This window comes from Musca domestica, unplaced genomic scaffold, assembly GCF_030504385.1.
Source record: "Musca domestica strain aabys unplaced genomic scaffold, Musca_domestica.polishedcontigs.V.1.1 1, whole genome shotgun sequence".
In the NCBI taxonomy this organism is placed as follows: Eukaryota; Metazoa; Arthropoda; class Insecta; order Diptera; family Muscidae; genus Musca; species Musca domestica.
In genome coordinates, this window is record NW_026712114.1 from 46,905,754 (window position 1) to 46,921,286 (window position 15,533).

Sequence of the window (15,533 nt, forward strand, 5' to 3'; positions counted from 1 at the left end):
ATGTCGCAAGTATATGTGTGGTTGATATCCTTAAATTGGATTCGATTATCACCAATTTAAATAGGGTTCGTCCAAACAAATTTATATTGCGAAAATTCAACTCATTCGTACAATAAATGCTACCTGTATTTTGCTTACAAAAATAAAGAGATACGAACAAACGAACGGGCGGGCGTGCATAAATTGACCCAGATTGTGATTATATGCAAATCATGAAAATCCTATTAACAAAAAACTGAAACGTGGTCAAAGTCGAGAAACACAAATGCCTCCGTCCAATTTAGTGGAAATCGTGTAAATAGTGTAAAAACTTAATACGCATTCAAAAACGATCATAGTTGGCATGATCGACGATATAAATTCCAAATATAAATGTATATTTTTACAGATATATACACTACTTTCTGAACCCGCATTCAAAATTGTATAAACGAATATAAATTGGCTTAAAAAAATAAAACAAATTCAAAAATAAGCAAGTAAAAAAGCAGTAAGTTCGGCCGGGCCGAACTTGGAATACCCTCCACCATTTGGAACTAATTAGAAAATTTTCAAAAAAAAAAAAAATCCATTAAATGTTTTTTAATCTTTACAATATCTAATATAGGAAGGTGCCGATATATGGGGGTATATATGATTGTGGACCTATTAAGACAAACCTATGTCTGGGTGTAAAGTACTCACAAGGAACTCCTTGTGTGGATTTTCAGACAATCCCGTTGAAAAATGTGGGTAAAGTTATCAAAATACCGAATATCGGGGGTACCGTCATATGAGGGATATACGATATCGTGGACCTATATAGACAATTCACTCTCAGGGGTAAAGTATTCATAAGGAACTACATGTGAGAATTTTCAGACAATTCCATTGAAAAATGTGGCTAACATCTTCAAAATATCGAATATCGGAGGGTACCGTTATATGGAGGCTATATCGTGGACCGATATAGCCCATCTTCGAACTTGACCTGCATGCAGACAAAAGAGAGATCTGTGCAAACTTTTATCTTCCTATCTTAATTCGTTTAGACTGTAGCGTGATTACAACAGACGGGCGGACATGGCTAAATCGTCTTAGAATTTTACGCTGATCAAGAATATTCATACTTTGTTGGGTCTAAAATGATTATTTCGATGAGTTACAAACGGAATGACGAACTTAATATACCCTCCATACTATGTATGGTGGAGGGTATAAAAATGTATTGTAATATTTCATTGCGTAAATAAATAGCTCGGTCTACCAACGCGTGAACATGACAGGAACAGCTGACCATGAGAAAAGCAGGAACATGCCAAATTTTGTCCGCATAAACGAAGAGTTTATCATTCGGATTTATTAATTTCATAGCAAATGTCAAGCATGCAGGAAACTTCCATATTTAGAAGTTGAGTGGAATTTCTGTTGCAATTAGGAAATTCGAGGTAGCAACATAATTTCACGTAATAATCGTATCCTCAGTTAAATTGTTGTGTAGTTGTTTACTGTTAACCTAATACCATTGAAAATGCGTTGTGGGTCAATGCTTCTTAATAAAATCACATCCCAATCTGAACCGATTTCAATATAATTTGACAAAATTTACTATAACACCAAATTCCGTCACACTTTTCATATTTCATTGAAATTGGTGCGTCAAATGCGTGAAATTATTATTGTAACAAAATTCCGCCACACATTCTGAATATCATTGGAGTCGGCTTTTATATATATATACATATATTTGGTGCAAAACACATATGAAATCGGCCGAAATATATATATGGTAGCCATATTCAAACCTCAACAGATTTCACTATATTATGGCAATTTTTTTTGGGTACCAGATTTTGTCTCTATGTCTGAATTTCTTTGGAATTGGCCATACATATTGCGTTGGGTGCATCAAATATGTGAAATCAGCCGAAAATATATATGCGAGCTATATCCAAATCTGAACCGATTTCAATATGATTTGACACATTTATTTTTGTACCAAGTTTAGTCACTCATCTCGAATTTCATTGGCATCGTATCGTGTTTTGTGAGTCAAATATGTGAAATCGGCCGAAAATATGTATGGGAGCTAGCTATATCGAAATCTGAAACGATTTCAATATAATTTGACAAATTTATTTTCTGATCAAAATCCCGACACACATTCCAAATTTCATTGGAATCGAACATACATATCGTGTTTGGTGCATCAAGTACATGAAATCGGCCGAAAATGTGTATGTGAGCTATATCCAAATCTGAACCGATTTCAATGGAAGCTATAGCTTTATCTGAGCCGATTTTCACCAAATTTAATGTACTTGCTACTAGACTGCATTAAGTTGGATAACCCCAATTAACCCGAAATCGGATGAGGATATACATGAGAGCTATATCCAAATCTAAACCGATGCTGAAAAAATTTGGTACCCTTATTTCAGAGCTGTATTTGATATCTGGTACCAAAGATCATTGTAGTGGAATGCATATTACGTATGTGGGGGACTTATGATCCCAAATTGGATGAAACATATATATGGGAGCTAAAGTTATATCTGAACCGATTTTCCCCAATATTTATTGCCTTGCTGCTAGACTGAAGTGGGATATATCAAAATACAGGTCATTTGGACTTATATTAGCCATTTGGTGCACAAATAACCCGAAATCGGTTGAAGATATATGGGAGATCAGATTTAGATACAAATCTGATCCGTTTATCACCAATTTCAATAGGGTTCGTCCTTGGGTCAGACAAATATTCTTTGCAAATTTGCAAAATTTCATCACAAACGGATAATAAATGCGACCTGCATTTTGTTCACAAGAATACATGGACGGACAGGCGGACTGACATGCGTAAATTGACTCAGAAAGTGATTCTATGAATTTCCTCAAAACTAAGTATGGGTCTATCTTGCTTCCTTCTCCATGTTACAAACAAATGCACAAAGACATAATACCCTTACCACTATGCGGTGTAGGGTATATACACGTTAACATTTCTAATTCAAAAATCCTTGTTTAAAATTTGAATATGGTTCCCATGTAGGTTGCCTTGACTGTAGTTCTACTTAAATTGTTTGTCACAAAAGCCGCACTTAAAACAGAATCATGTTTGAGGAATGTGCTTGGGTGTGCGTGTATTCATGTAAACTCTTTAGGTATTTACACACACACACATTCATACATACTGGAAATATTCGTACACTTGTACAAGGTGTAGGTGGTGTGTATGCAGTTGTTCTAAATTGTCATTTGTATTCCACATCATCTTCTTAGTCTGATTCTTCACCATCACAATCTGCTCCGTCGTCTTCTTTTGTAATGCTCTCAACCTCAATGACAATTGCAAGATTAACACTAATGCACACAATTGCAATATGCCACTGCCATTGTGGTGGTTGTGGATGGTGGTGGTGGTGGTGGCGGTAGTGGTGGTACTCTACTTTTCTCCACACTTTGTGTTGTTCTTGTTGTAGTTATTCCATTTAAATCAGCTTACAACAAGAAAAGTATGACTGAGACTATTTTAAGCAGCTGTGAAATATTTTTGGTTGCTGGCTTCCATTTGCCACCGTCAGCCTCATCATCATCATCATTGCTACTGTCGCTTTCTTAAAGGCATTTTGATTGCACTGCTGCCTTCTACAAGTATCACAAAAAATGAGTTGCATCCTTGGCTTGTCTTGAGCCGACCATGATAGTCGTCCACATCGTGTGTACGGGGTGTGTGTCTGTTTTGATGTAATTGTTGCGGTCATGCAGAAGGAAGGGAGCAGGGTGGGTTTGTACTTTCGGCCGTCTGTCGGCCTTGCTTTCATGCACATAATATGAAGACTTTTTTCTGTTCATAATTTTTATTGTGTATTCATGGAGATAATTTCGTATTCAGTCAATTTAAATTAAAGTCTATAAATAAGTATCGTCTTTTTTGGGGCTATTGTATATAAATTCTCAGCGTCAACACGATAACACACAGAGGAATGAGTAAATGTTTGAACCTACTCATGTTTATTTAATACTAGCTGGCCCGGTCCGCGTTGCCGGCCCGTAGTTTTTGTCTATTATGCATATTTTCCCAAGCATAATTATTCACAGATATGACTGATATAAGTGTTCACGTACATGTCGATTTAAAGTGTTTTAAAATACCTGTACCCATTTTTAACCAGTGGGCTTCAATATTTAAACCGTGGGCTTCAACTGTGTGGATGTGCTATACAAATCTATTAAAAAGTATATATCAATCTTATCGCCATATAAGGGATCAAATTAATTTTTAATATGGTAAAAATCGTAGCAAAATCTTCCAGTCAAATGAGCAGTAATTTGGAATTTGCTGTATTTTGTATACTACATAATTGAGGGCTGAATGATTTAAGAATAGCCAAAGTTAATTACTTTTTTAAACCCATTAGCAACTTAGATTGTGCATTAGAGTCCTCATAAGTCCCCCTAACCATGTCAGTCTGTTTGTCCGCCAAAAGGTGGACTTGAGAGGGTATTATAACATGGATAAAAATTCTAAAATTTGTAGATATGTTGAAATTTTAGTATAAGATTTTCACCCCCCTAATACGCATTATTAGCCAAATTCTTTGAAATGTGGTTAAATTAGGAGGTACCTTCTTTATATAGGCACTACTCCGAAACATCGACCTACATTGACAACTTTCTTCTACCCCTTATAATCCAAGATGACAAATAGAGGCCAAATCAAAAATATAGCAGAACAATATAGCATGTCATAGCATTTCGCGTGATTTAAATAAGTAAAAATAGTTTTATCCACCTCATAATTGAGGGCAGAATGATAAGATGGGAATTAATTTTATTTGCCATTTAAATTGTAAGTTGGAGACCCCTTAAAGTCCATATTTTCATCATAGGATAATTCAATGATGATTAAACAAATATTCGGTCCCGTGCTACTTTCTTATATTTGTAATTTGTTCATGTTTCCACAATTTATTTCATATGGATGCACATCCCAAATCTACGTTCCCAACCAATATTCTCTTGGGGGTTAAAAATTCAATAGAATACAAAATTTTCTTTTCTGACCACACATTAGATGTGAAAGTGGACTTGGGGATACTCCAATGTGGGGACTTTACTTAAATAAATTGCTATGTGGCAATTATCTGTATGATGGTTCCCTACCCCAGGGTGGCATAAATAAAATTTTTTAGCCAAATCAATTGATGAATGTGATCAATACCAATATGGGCCCTACTCTGAAAATTTCAAATTTTATGCGAAGAGGTTATCTACCCCCTTAGAAACAAAAATGTCAAATAAGGGCCAAAAAATGAAAAAAGTGGCCGGCCAAGACCCCAAAAATAACTTAAATCATAGATGGTTATATAAATATGAAATCGGGTTGTTCCCTTATCCGTGAGTTATGATCGATATAAAGACCTGCAAAAGTGATTTTAGGTATTTTGAATGTTTGGGAAGAATTTCTGGAAGGATATAAAACCTTTTCTTACTAAAAGTCCCATTCGCTCTACTATTTTGCACCTTTTATTTCAATATTGGTATATTACTTATTATTTTCCCAAAGAATTTTGCATTTTGAGCTCTCATTGGACGGATCATTGCCACGCTTTGAAATGAGCCCCATTAAGCTTTTTCGGTCATTTTTGTTTGTTTAAATGTGTTCGCATCTTTCAGCTAACCCACGATGTAGGCCCTGGAGTTGAAAGGTAGATGTCAGTTAACATCCTATTTCGCACTTATTTCATTTTTTTAGTGAAAAATTATTCTTTGTTTTGTTCACAAAAAATCCACTGAATTCAATATGATAATACAAATTGAAAAAAAAAATTGACAAAAAAAAGAATAACAAATTGAAAAAGTCTTCAACTTTTTCGCTGATTTTTTACAGCAAATGTTTTAAGATCCTTCCTTACAAAGTTTGTCAATAGAATGTACTATTACTTTAAAATTCGATTCCATTGAAAATGTTTTTTTGATTTTTGCAATGAGATCTCTTTTTCATGATTTTTCAGCGATTTAGAAAAAGTAATTATCTTTTAACTTTGGTGTGACCGCGTTAAATTATTTCGATATCATCTATTCCGTTTCGCCACCACATAATTCGCTACTACACTTCCATGTAACCCGCCATTAATTTCAGTTCTCAAGAAATCAAGTCAATTAAATAAATTGGTATAAATATTCGAATTCAAAAATCTATATATATAAATGTAAGTTGTGTTAGTTACTACGCTTATAACTTAAGAACCGCTGGATTAATTTTAACGATTCACACAAATTCGGAGTTGTCTACTCTCCGAAAAGGATAATATCCAAAAAAATCGCGTAAAAATGTGATATATTAACATTTTAAATTTGACTTTTCAAATGTACAATAGTAATGTTTTATTTTGCATGATTTTTTTCCATTTTGACTTACTTTTTTCTAATGTACATTTGTAGTGTTTTTTTATATTTTATTTTTGAATTCGAATATTTATACCAATTTATTTAATTGACTTGATTTCTTGAGAACTGAAATTAATGGCGGGTTACATGGAAGTGTAGTAGCGAATTATGTGGTGGCGAAACGGAATAGATGATATCGAAATAATTTAACGCGGTCACACCAAAGTTAAAAGATAATTACTTTTTCTAAATCGCTGAAAAATCATGAAAAAGAGATCTCATTGCAAAAATCAAAAAAACATTTTCAATGGAATCGAATTTTAAAGTAATAGTACATTCTATTGACAAACTTTGTAAGGAAGGATCTTAAAACATTTGCTGTAAAAAATCAGCGAAAAAGTTGAAGACTTTTTCAATTTGTTATTCTTTTTTTTGTCAATTTTTTTTTTCAATTTGTATTATCATATTGAATTCAGTGGATTTTTTGTGAACAAAACAAAGAATAATTTTTCACTAAAAAAATGAAATAAGTGCGAAATAGGATGTTAACTGACATCTACCTTTCAACTCCAGGGCCTACATCGTGGGTTAGCTGAAAGATGCGAACACATTTAAACAAACAAAAATGACCGAAAAAGCTTAATGGGGCTCATTTCAAAGCGTGGCAATGATCCGTCCAATGAGAGCTCAAAATGCAAAATTCTTTGGGAAAATAATAAGTAATATACCAATATTGAAATAAAAGGTGCAAAATAGTAGAGCGAATGGGACTTTTAGTAAGAAAAGGTTTTATATCCTTCCAGAAATTCTTCCCAAACATTCAAAATACCTAAAATCACTTTTGCAGGTCTTTATATCGATCATAACTCACGGATAAGGGAACAACCCGATTTCATATTTATATAACCATCTATGATTTAAGTTATTTTTGGGGTCTTGGCCGGCCACTTTTTTCATTTTTTGGCCCTTATTTGACATTTTTGTTTCTAAGGGGGTAGATAACCTCTTCGCATAAAATTTGAAATTTTCAGAGTAGGGCCCATATTGGTATTGAACACATTCATCAATTGATTTGGCTAAAAAATTTTATTTATGCCACCCTGGGGTAGGGAACCATCATACAGATAATTGCCACATAGGAATTTATTTAAGTAAAGTCCCCACATTGGAGTATCCCCAAGTCCACTTTCACATCTAATGTGTGGTCAGAAAAGAAAATTTTGTATTCTATTGAATTTTTAACCCCCAAGAGAATATTGGTTGGGAACGTAGATTTGGGATGTGCATCCATATGAAATAAATTGTGGAAACATGAATAAATTACAAATATAAGAAAGTAGCACGGGACCGAATATTTGTTTAATCATCATTGAATTATCCTATGATGAAAATATGGACTTTATGCCATGTTTACGTTAGAACTTTTTGTAGGGTTAACCTACTTTGAGAGGATTTATTTGAAGTAAAAGTAATGGATATGACAATTTAAATCCAAATCCAGTGGGTTAACCCTCATATATAAACGTACTTTTAAGGGGTCTCCAACTTACAATTTAAATGGCAAATAAAATTAATTCCCATCTTATCATTCTGCCCGCAATTATGAGGTGGATAAAACTATTTTTACTTATTTAAATCACGCGAAATGCTATGACATGCTATATTGTTCTGCTATATTTTTGATTTGGCCTCTATTTGTCATCTTGGATTATAAGGGGTAGAAGAAAGTTTTCAATGTAGGTCGATGTTTCGGAGTAGTGCCCATATAAAGAAGGTACCTCCTAATTTAACCACATTTCAAAGAATTTGGCTAATAATGCGTATTAGGGGGGTGAAAATCTTACACTAAAATTTCAACATATCTACAAATTTTAGAATTTTTATCCATGTTATAATACCCTCTCAAGTCCACCTTTTGGCGGACAAACAGACTGACATGGTTAGGAGGACTTATGAGGACTCTAATTCACAATCTAAGTTGCTAATGGGTTTAAAAAAGTAATTAACTTTGGCTATTCTTAAATCATTCAGCCCTCAATTATGTAGTATACAAAATACAGCAAATTCCAAATTACTGCTCATTTGACTGGAAGATTTTGCTACGATTTTTACCATATTAAAAATTAATTTGATCCCTTATATGGCGATAAGATTGATATATACTTTTTAATAGATTTGTATAGCACATCCACACAGTTGAAGCCCACTGGTTAAAAATGGGTACAGGTATTTTAAAACACTTTAAATCGACATGTACGTGAACACTTATATGAGTCATATCTGTGAATAATTATGCTTGGGAATATATGCATAATAGACAAAAACTACGGGCCGGCAACGCGGACCGGGCCAGCTAGTAAAATATAAAAAAACACTACAAATGTACATTAGAAAAAAGTAAGTCAAAATGGAAAAAAATCATGTAAAATAAAACATTACTATTGTACATTTGAAAAGTCAAAATGAAAATGTTAATATATCACATTTGTACGCGATTTTTTTGGATATTATCCTTTTCGGAGAGTAGACAACTCCGAATTTGTGTGAATCGTTAAAATTAATCCAGCGGTTCTTAAGTTATAAGCGTAGTAACTAACACAACTTACATTTATATATGTAGATTTTCTTATATATTTCACAAATATATAATAATTTGTGCCCCTACTTATGTTATATTTATATTTTGACCCAAATTCAAATATTTTTTATATCTATTGAATGTTGTAAATATTCTGTTACTTCAAATCATTTTGAAATACAATATGCATATACCTCCTTTTGCTCTATTTTAAGGAATTCTATAGCTAATTTGCAAAATTTTATAACATTTCCATGGCAAATAAATACTATTTTATGATTTCTTTCAGAGTCATCACAGTTGAAAATGTATTTTACATCGTCTTTGTGGACTAAAAATTAAAAGGGAAAATCTACAATTTGTATTGAATGACATTGATATATTACCCTTTAGTTGACAAACTAGATTACTACATACATACAAATATGTGAGATGAATTATATTTGGAGCCAGGGAAATTATGAACAATAGTATATGGTGTTTGTGTTGGTTCATGTAGGTGACATGAGAGAATGAACTTTCTTTATTCTATAGTAATGTTAAAATGATATGGAAATACTATTACATATGTACATAGTTTGGGTCAACAAATGTGGCAATTTGGCCGAAAAAAGAACTTCTTAAAAAGCCATTATACCCTGGATGCCAACGTCAAGCGCTTTGATAAATGGCTATGTTTTAACCTAAAATCTTTGTCCATACCACTGCCTACAAACATGTCACTGAGTAAGCCCATTAAACTACCAATTTTGTTATATAAATAACTTATTGACTGATTTAGAACCAACGCTTAGATAAAACGGCTGATGCTAGAATTTTGAAACTATGAACGAAGTCCGGGATTAAAGAACTTCGTACTAAAAGGGTACGAAAATTATTAAAATTTACCAAAATCAAGTTAAAAAATATCAGTCGGTATTGCCGCCAGATATATACCCTCAGCCTATGTTCGATTATTTAAATATATTTTGACTAGTGTTAAGATTATTCAAACATTTGACCCTCTATGGAGCAGATCCCGAAGGAATGGGCCAATATTGTCCATTTCCTATCGGACCCAAAAATATGATATAAATATTGCGACAGATGCGCCAAGTCTAAATGGAACCGGATGTTAGTTTGGCGTTTTATGAGCTTCATGGATACTCAAAATTCAATATTTTGTGGGGGAGGTACCAGAAGGAGTTGACCGATGTATACCCCCTTCACACCAGACCATGGGTTAATACAAATATTAGGATGTGTGGAATTTGAAGACAATCGGACCTTTATATCACATTTAATGAAATTGTAATTATTCAAATTTTTGACCATTAGTGGGGGAGGTACTTGATGGAGTAGACCGATATTGTCCATTTTCACACCTGACCTAGCACTGACGCAAATATTAGGATTTGCAAAATTGGAGCAAATTCGGATTATCCTTTCTCATTCTGTGCAAAAAATATATTTTTTGAAAAGTTCGACCTTTTGTGGGGGAGGTACCAGTTTGACAAAAATATATCGATGTACCCAATTTGGACCAAATCGGATACTCCCTTCGAGAGTTATCATGCGCACCAGCCAGCCAGACAGACAGACAGACGGACGGACGGACATCTGAAACGGATACCTAGGGTCTAAAACCGTTATTTCACTAGGCACGTTTTGGCCGTATCAAATGATATATACCCTCTGTAGCCATATGGCTGAGGGTATAATTAAATACTCGGTATGGGACAAGGGAAATAATTTGGAATGAGAGTCGCTGATAGAGGTTTTTTTTTGAAATTTGAACTTTTAGGTTACGATAAGTTCTAAAATGTTAAAAAACTTCGAAAAGGGTACTATTTGCTATTATGTGAAAAGAAAGAATTAAAAATATGAGAAAGTAAGTAAAAAATTGAAAAGAAAGTTTGATATAAGAAGGTGGGTTTTGAAATGTGTAGTAAGTATTGGAACTGTACTAAATGGTACTAAATTTCTTATAGTTTAGTTTAGGGTAAACATATGAAGCTTAAATTTTGAAAATTTGTATTGGGGTCCCTGTTGGTGGTTGGTTGATATGAGGTGATTGTGGTAAGTATAATTGTACCGAAAGTACTTGGTATACTTCGGTATTGGTATTGTTTTTAATTTAATATTTAGTATTAGGGTCGCTTTTCTTGTGTAGGCTGGACATATGGAGGTAGTTTTGAAAATGTGTACTATAATTGTACAAAAAGTACTGAATTGCACCACACATTTGGTATTGGGTGGAGGAATAGAGACACAATTGTATTAAGGTCACTGATGGTATCTATGTTTAGGATTTGGCAGTGGTTTGGAAATGATTCCTATATTTGTATGAAAAGTACTTAATTGTACTAAATTTTGTATTGGGTGAAGAGATAGGGCTGGAAATGGAGGTGGGATTAGGATCAGCATAGAACCCTATTATTTTCTGATTTTGCAGTTGCTCTATATTCCACAATTATGAGCCAATTGATGCGGAAATTTGCATTGAGTTAGAGTTCAGGACTGCGCAGAAGCTAACCAATTTGGATGGTAATCGGAAAATATTTAGCGGGTAAAATAAACCATAATTTTTATGTCAAAAAATAAGAAAATTTCCACTAAACCGCGAATAATTTTGAGCCCGCCCAAATCACAAATACATTAAAAGGTCACTTCTGACCATTGCAGTGATGTTAACAGCCAAGACATCGGATATGTAGCAAAATAGGTACAATATATATGTAAAACAATGTTACTTATTCTGCTTATAAGCCCAGAAGCGCTGGATAGATTTTCACAATTCTCATCAATTCGGAATGGTCTCTTCATAGAAAAGGATAATATCTAAGAAATTCGCGTAAAAATATGACAATAAAAAAGTGAATATTTTTTGTTACATTTTTTCAAGTTTTTTCATATTTTTATATCCTTCACCACTCTAGGGAGGGTCCACGTCTTCGTATAGCCCCCTATAACGGTACCTCCCCATATTCGGTATTTTCATGATTTCAACGACATTATTTACCGGAATTATTTCAAACTTAGTATTTAAAATTCGTAATGGGTACCACAGCCTATGACAAAAATTTTCGAATGCAGGTCCACGTCTTCGTATAGCCCCTATATAATACGGTACCTCCCGATAGTCGGTATTTTGATGATTTCAGAAACATCATACTCCGGAATCATTTCAAATTTCGTATTGGAAAATCTTAATGGGTATTACAACCTATGACAAAATTTTTCGAATGCTGGTACATGTCTTCCTTTAGTCCCCATATAACGGTTTTCAATTAAGTGGTAGCTGTCAGATATTAATTATTTATTTATTTATTTATTTTATTTTATTTTATTTTATTTTATTTTATTTATTTATTTATTTTTTTTTTAAGATTTTCAAGATCCTTCCAAATGGTGGAGGGTATTAAAAGTTCGGTCCAGCCGAACTTAGCTTCTTTTTTACTTGTTCCAATTGGCGCGGAATTTTGAATGAGAAGAGAATTAAGTACAGGGAAGCATTTTAGATGACCATTGGACTATATTTTGCTGTAAAATGGACCACAACTTTCGTGTGAAATTGTTTTGAATACCTAACAACACGACGGAGTGCGTAAATATTCTGGATATTCCCCCTGTCAAAAAGCTAAAAGTAGGGCTCTATGACATCATATCAAAAACTAAATCTTCCAAAATGGACTTGAACATATTGTAGGGTTGTAGGTTATCACATAATCGGGCCCAAAGTAGCCTTTGCTTACTCCCTAATTATGTATGTATGAAGTTTTGTTCAGATTTTTTTTTCCAAGAAATAATGAAGACATTGTGCATTTGAGTGCTAAAATGTTAGTAGCAGACGAAGTAGCAGGCAATAGTGATACTATTATCATGTATTCGCCTCCTGTGTGACCTGTTCATAGTCTGTCCTTGTAAAATTCTAATCACTCTACAGGTCCAATTTAATCGAATCTAAAAAAAATTCACATGCGATCCGAGACATATAGATCAAGTCCCACGAAATTTGTATAGTCTCAGGTCTCCGGTTAAAAACCAAAATAAGCCTTGGGTATGATCATATGAAATATACAAGATTTAAATGTACCACTAAACATAGTATATGCACTACTAAACATATGAATAGGATATTTATTATGTTACGGATATCACTACTTAGAAAACGGGTTTTGATTACAAAAACTTGTGATCCTTCCGCTAGAGCAAATCAGATGTACTACTTCCGCCAATCCGATGGAATATTAAAATATTCTGAAATCGCAGCGCGTTAGAAGACGAAGAGTGGAATACGTGGATTGGCGGTTTTATGCATCACTTGGAAATATAATAATCCAAGTTTGTTTTTTTCCCTCCTCAGTTAAATAATTGGTTATGATTCAAAACAATAAGTCTGTGTGACGTACGAATATGTTCGAATTCCATCTCAAGAAATGACCTTTAAACTAAACGATGAATCAACGTGCTACAATGTTCTTAACATTACTAAGAATTACTTTTAGCTGTGACCATTTGACATTTGAGGGTATTTTGGGATCTCTCTCTCACACACACACACACACATGACGGACAAAAGGCAAGAAGAGCTACAATTTCAATAGAAATTGCAATGGGACCAAATGAAAGCATAGAAGTGGCCATTACATGTACATGAATAGAGCGGAAGGGTGTGTACATGTATGTGTGTGTTTCCAGCTTGTGAAAACATCTCATGGAACACAAATGTCAGTGTCACCATGAGGGTCAGCTAAATAAATGAATGAATGAAATTGAATGGTCTGGTCATAAGCATGTGAGAGGTGTCTCCTTCATTTATAAGGGCACTTTTTATGGCTTTGAAAAAACAACAACAACAACTGCAATACTATTAAGTGCTAAATGCGGTCACACTCGCTTTTTACACATATTTTGTTGTAATTCTATTCAAAGAATGAAATTTACACATTTAATTTTCGATGATTGGCCATTGTGCGTGTCTCTGCGTATTTGACTGGAGTGGGGTGCATGCATGGTGGATCATTTTTGAGGTTAAGATCTTCTTTGTTTCGAAAAGTAAATCTTTTAAATTGACATGCGGGAGTTTAATGAGTATTTTTCGAAATTATATTTTCCCTCGTCTATTTCAATCGTCAATGCTAAATTAACTAGAAATCAACCGAAATTGCATTTACTAATTCCTGAGAACTGATGGTCAATAATTTTGTATTTATGTGTACTTTGAAATCACTTAAAGGACGATGAGAATGGTACGAGCCCAGTTATAAACGTGGTTACACGTTGTTATAAAAATATCATCTTATGTCTGTGGATACCCTCCAAATCATTTTTATAGTAGTTTTTTAATTTCTATTACAACACTATGTGTTGGGGGTATTTAAAGTTTGATTGGGCCAAAAATTATTTTCCTTTTTTCCTATCTCGCCGAGCTAAGTCAATCTAGCTATGTATGTCGGCCCGTCTATCCCTCTGTCCATGTTAATTTGTAATCACTCTACAGGTCACAATTATGGTCCGATCCTCACAAAATTGAGCATGGAGGTGGGATCAGAATAGAAGCCTATTGTTTTTGAAAATGATCGCAATATTGTTAAGCGTTGAAATAAACCTAAAACAGAACAAGTAAGCAAAGGCTATAGTCGCGCGGTGCCGACCATGTGATACCCTACAACACGACAATATGTTAGAACCCATTTATGTCCAAATCTATTTTAGAAGGTTTTGCTTTCGAAATTATGTCACGGAGCACTGCCCAGATATTACCCTTAGCATTTTGGCCAGGGACATTTGTCCAATATTTAGTTGTTGTGCTCCATGTTGCAGCTAAATAGAATCCAATGGTCATCCAAAATGCTAGAATTCTTCCCTGTCCTTAACTCTATTCTCATGCAAAATTCCGTGTTGATTGGTTTGAATTGTGTGATCAGGAAAATGTTTCTGTTTTTGGTTCATTTGAACCCCTAAACATTTTTAGTTGTTGGTCCATTTCAGCCCCTAAATATATTGCGGACATCTTGCCCTCCGATAATTGCAATCTGTATATAATATACCCAACCTGTGTTGTATGCTAAAAAATATTACAAAATGTATACTTCAATATTATAAGTCAAATTGAAAAAATCGTATGCGACAAAAAATATGAAAAAATAAACAAATGTCACAAAATACTACAAAATCTATATTAACATCATTACTGTCATCTTTTTATGCGATCTTTTTAGATTCTATTTTTTATGCCAAGAGGGCATTCTGAATTGACAACATTTGTCGAAATCGACCCAGCCATTCTTGAGATATAAGCATTTGTGATTTCGCCGGGATTAAAAATATTCGCGGTTTAATGGAAAAATAGACTTTTATTTAACACAAATGTTATGGCCTATTTCACCCACTAAATATTACCCAATGACCACCAAAATTAGAAGCCTACTGCTCAGCTCTAAGCCCTAGCCTCATGCTAATTTCCGCGTCGATTGGTCTATAATTGCGACCTGTAGAGCAACTGCAAAATCAGGAAAATTTTCAATTTTTGGTCCATTTCAAACCTTAGATATTATGCGATCATCTCCAAAAGAAATAAGGTTCTATTCTGGCCCTATCC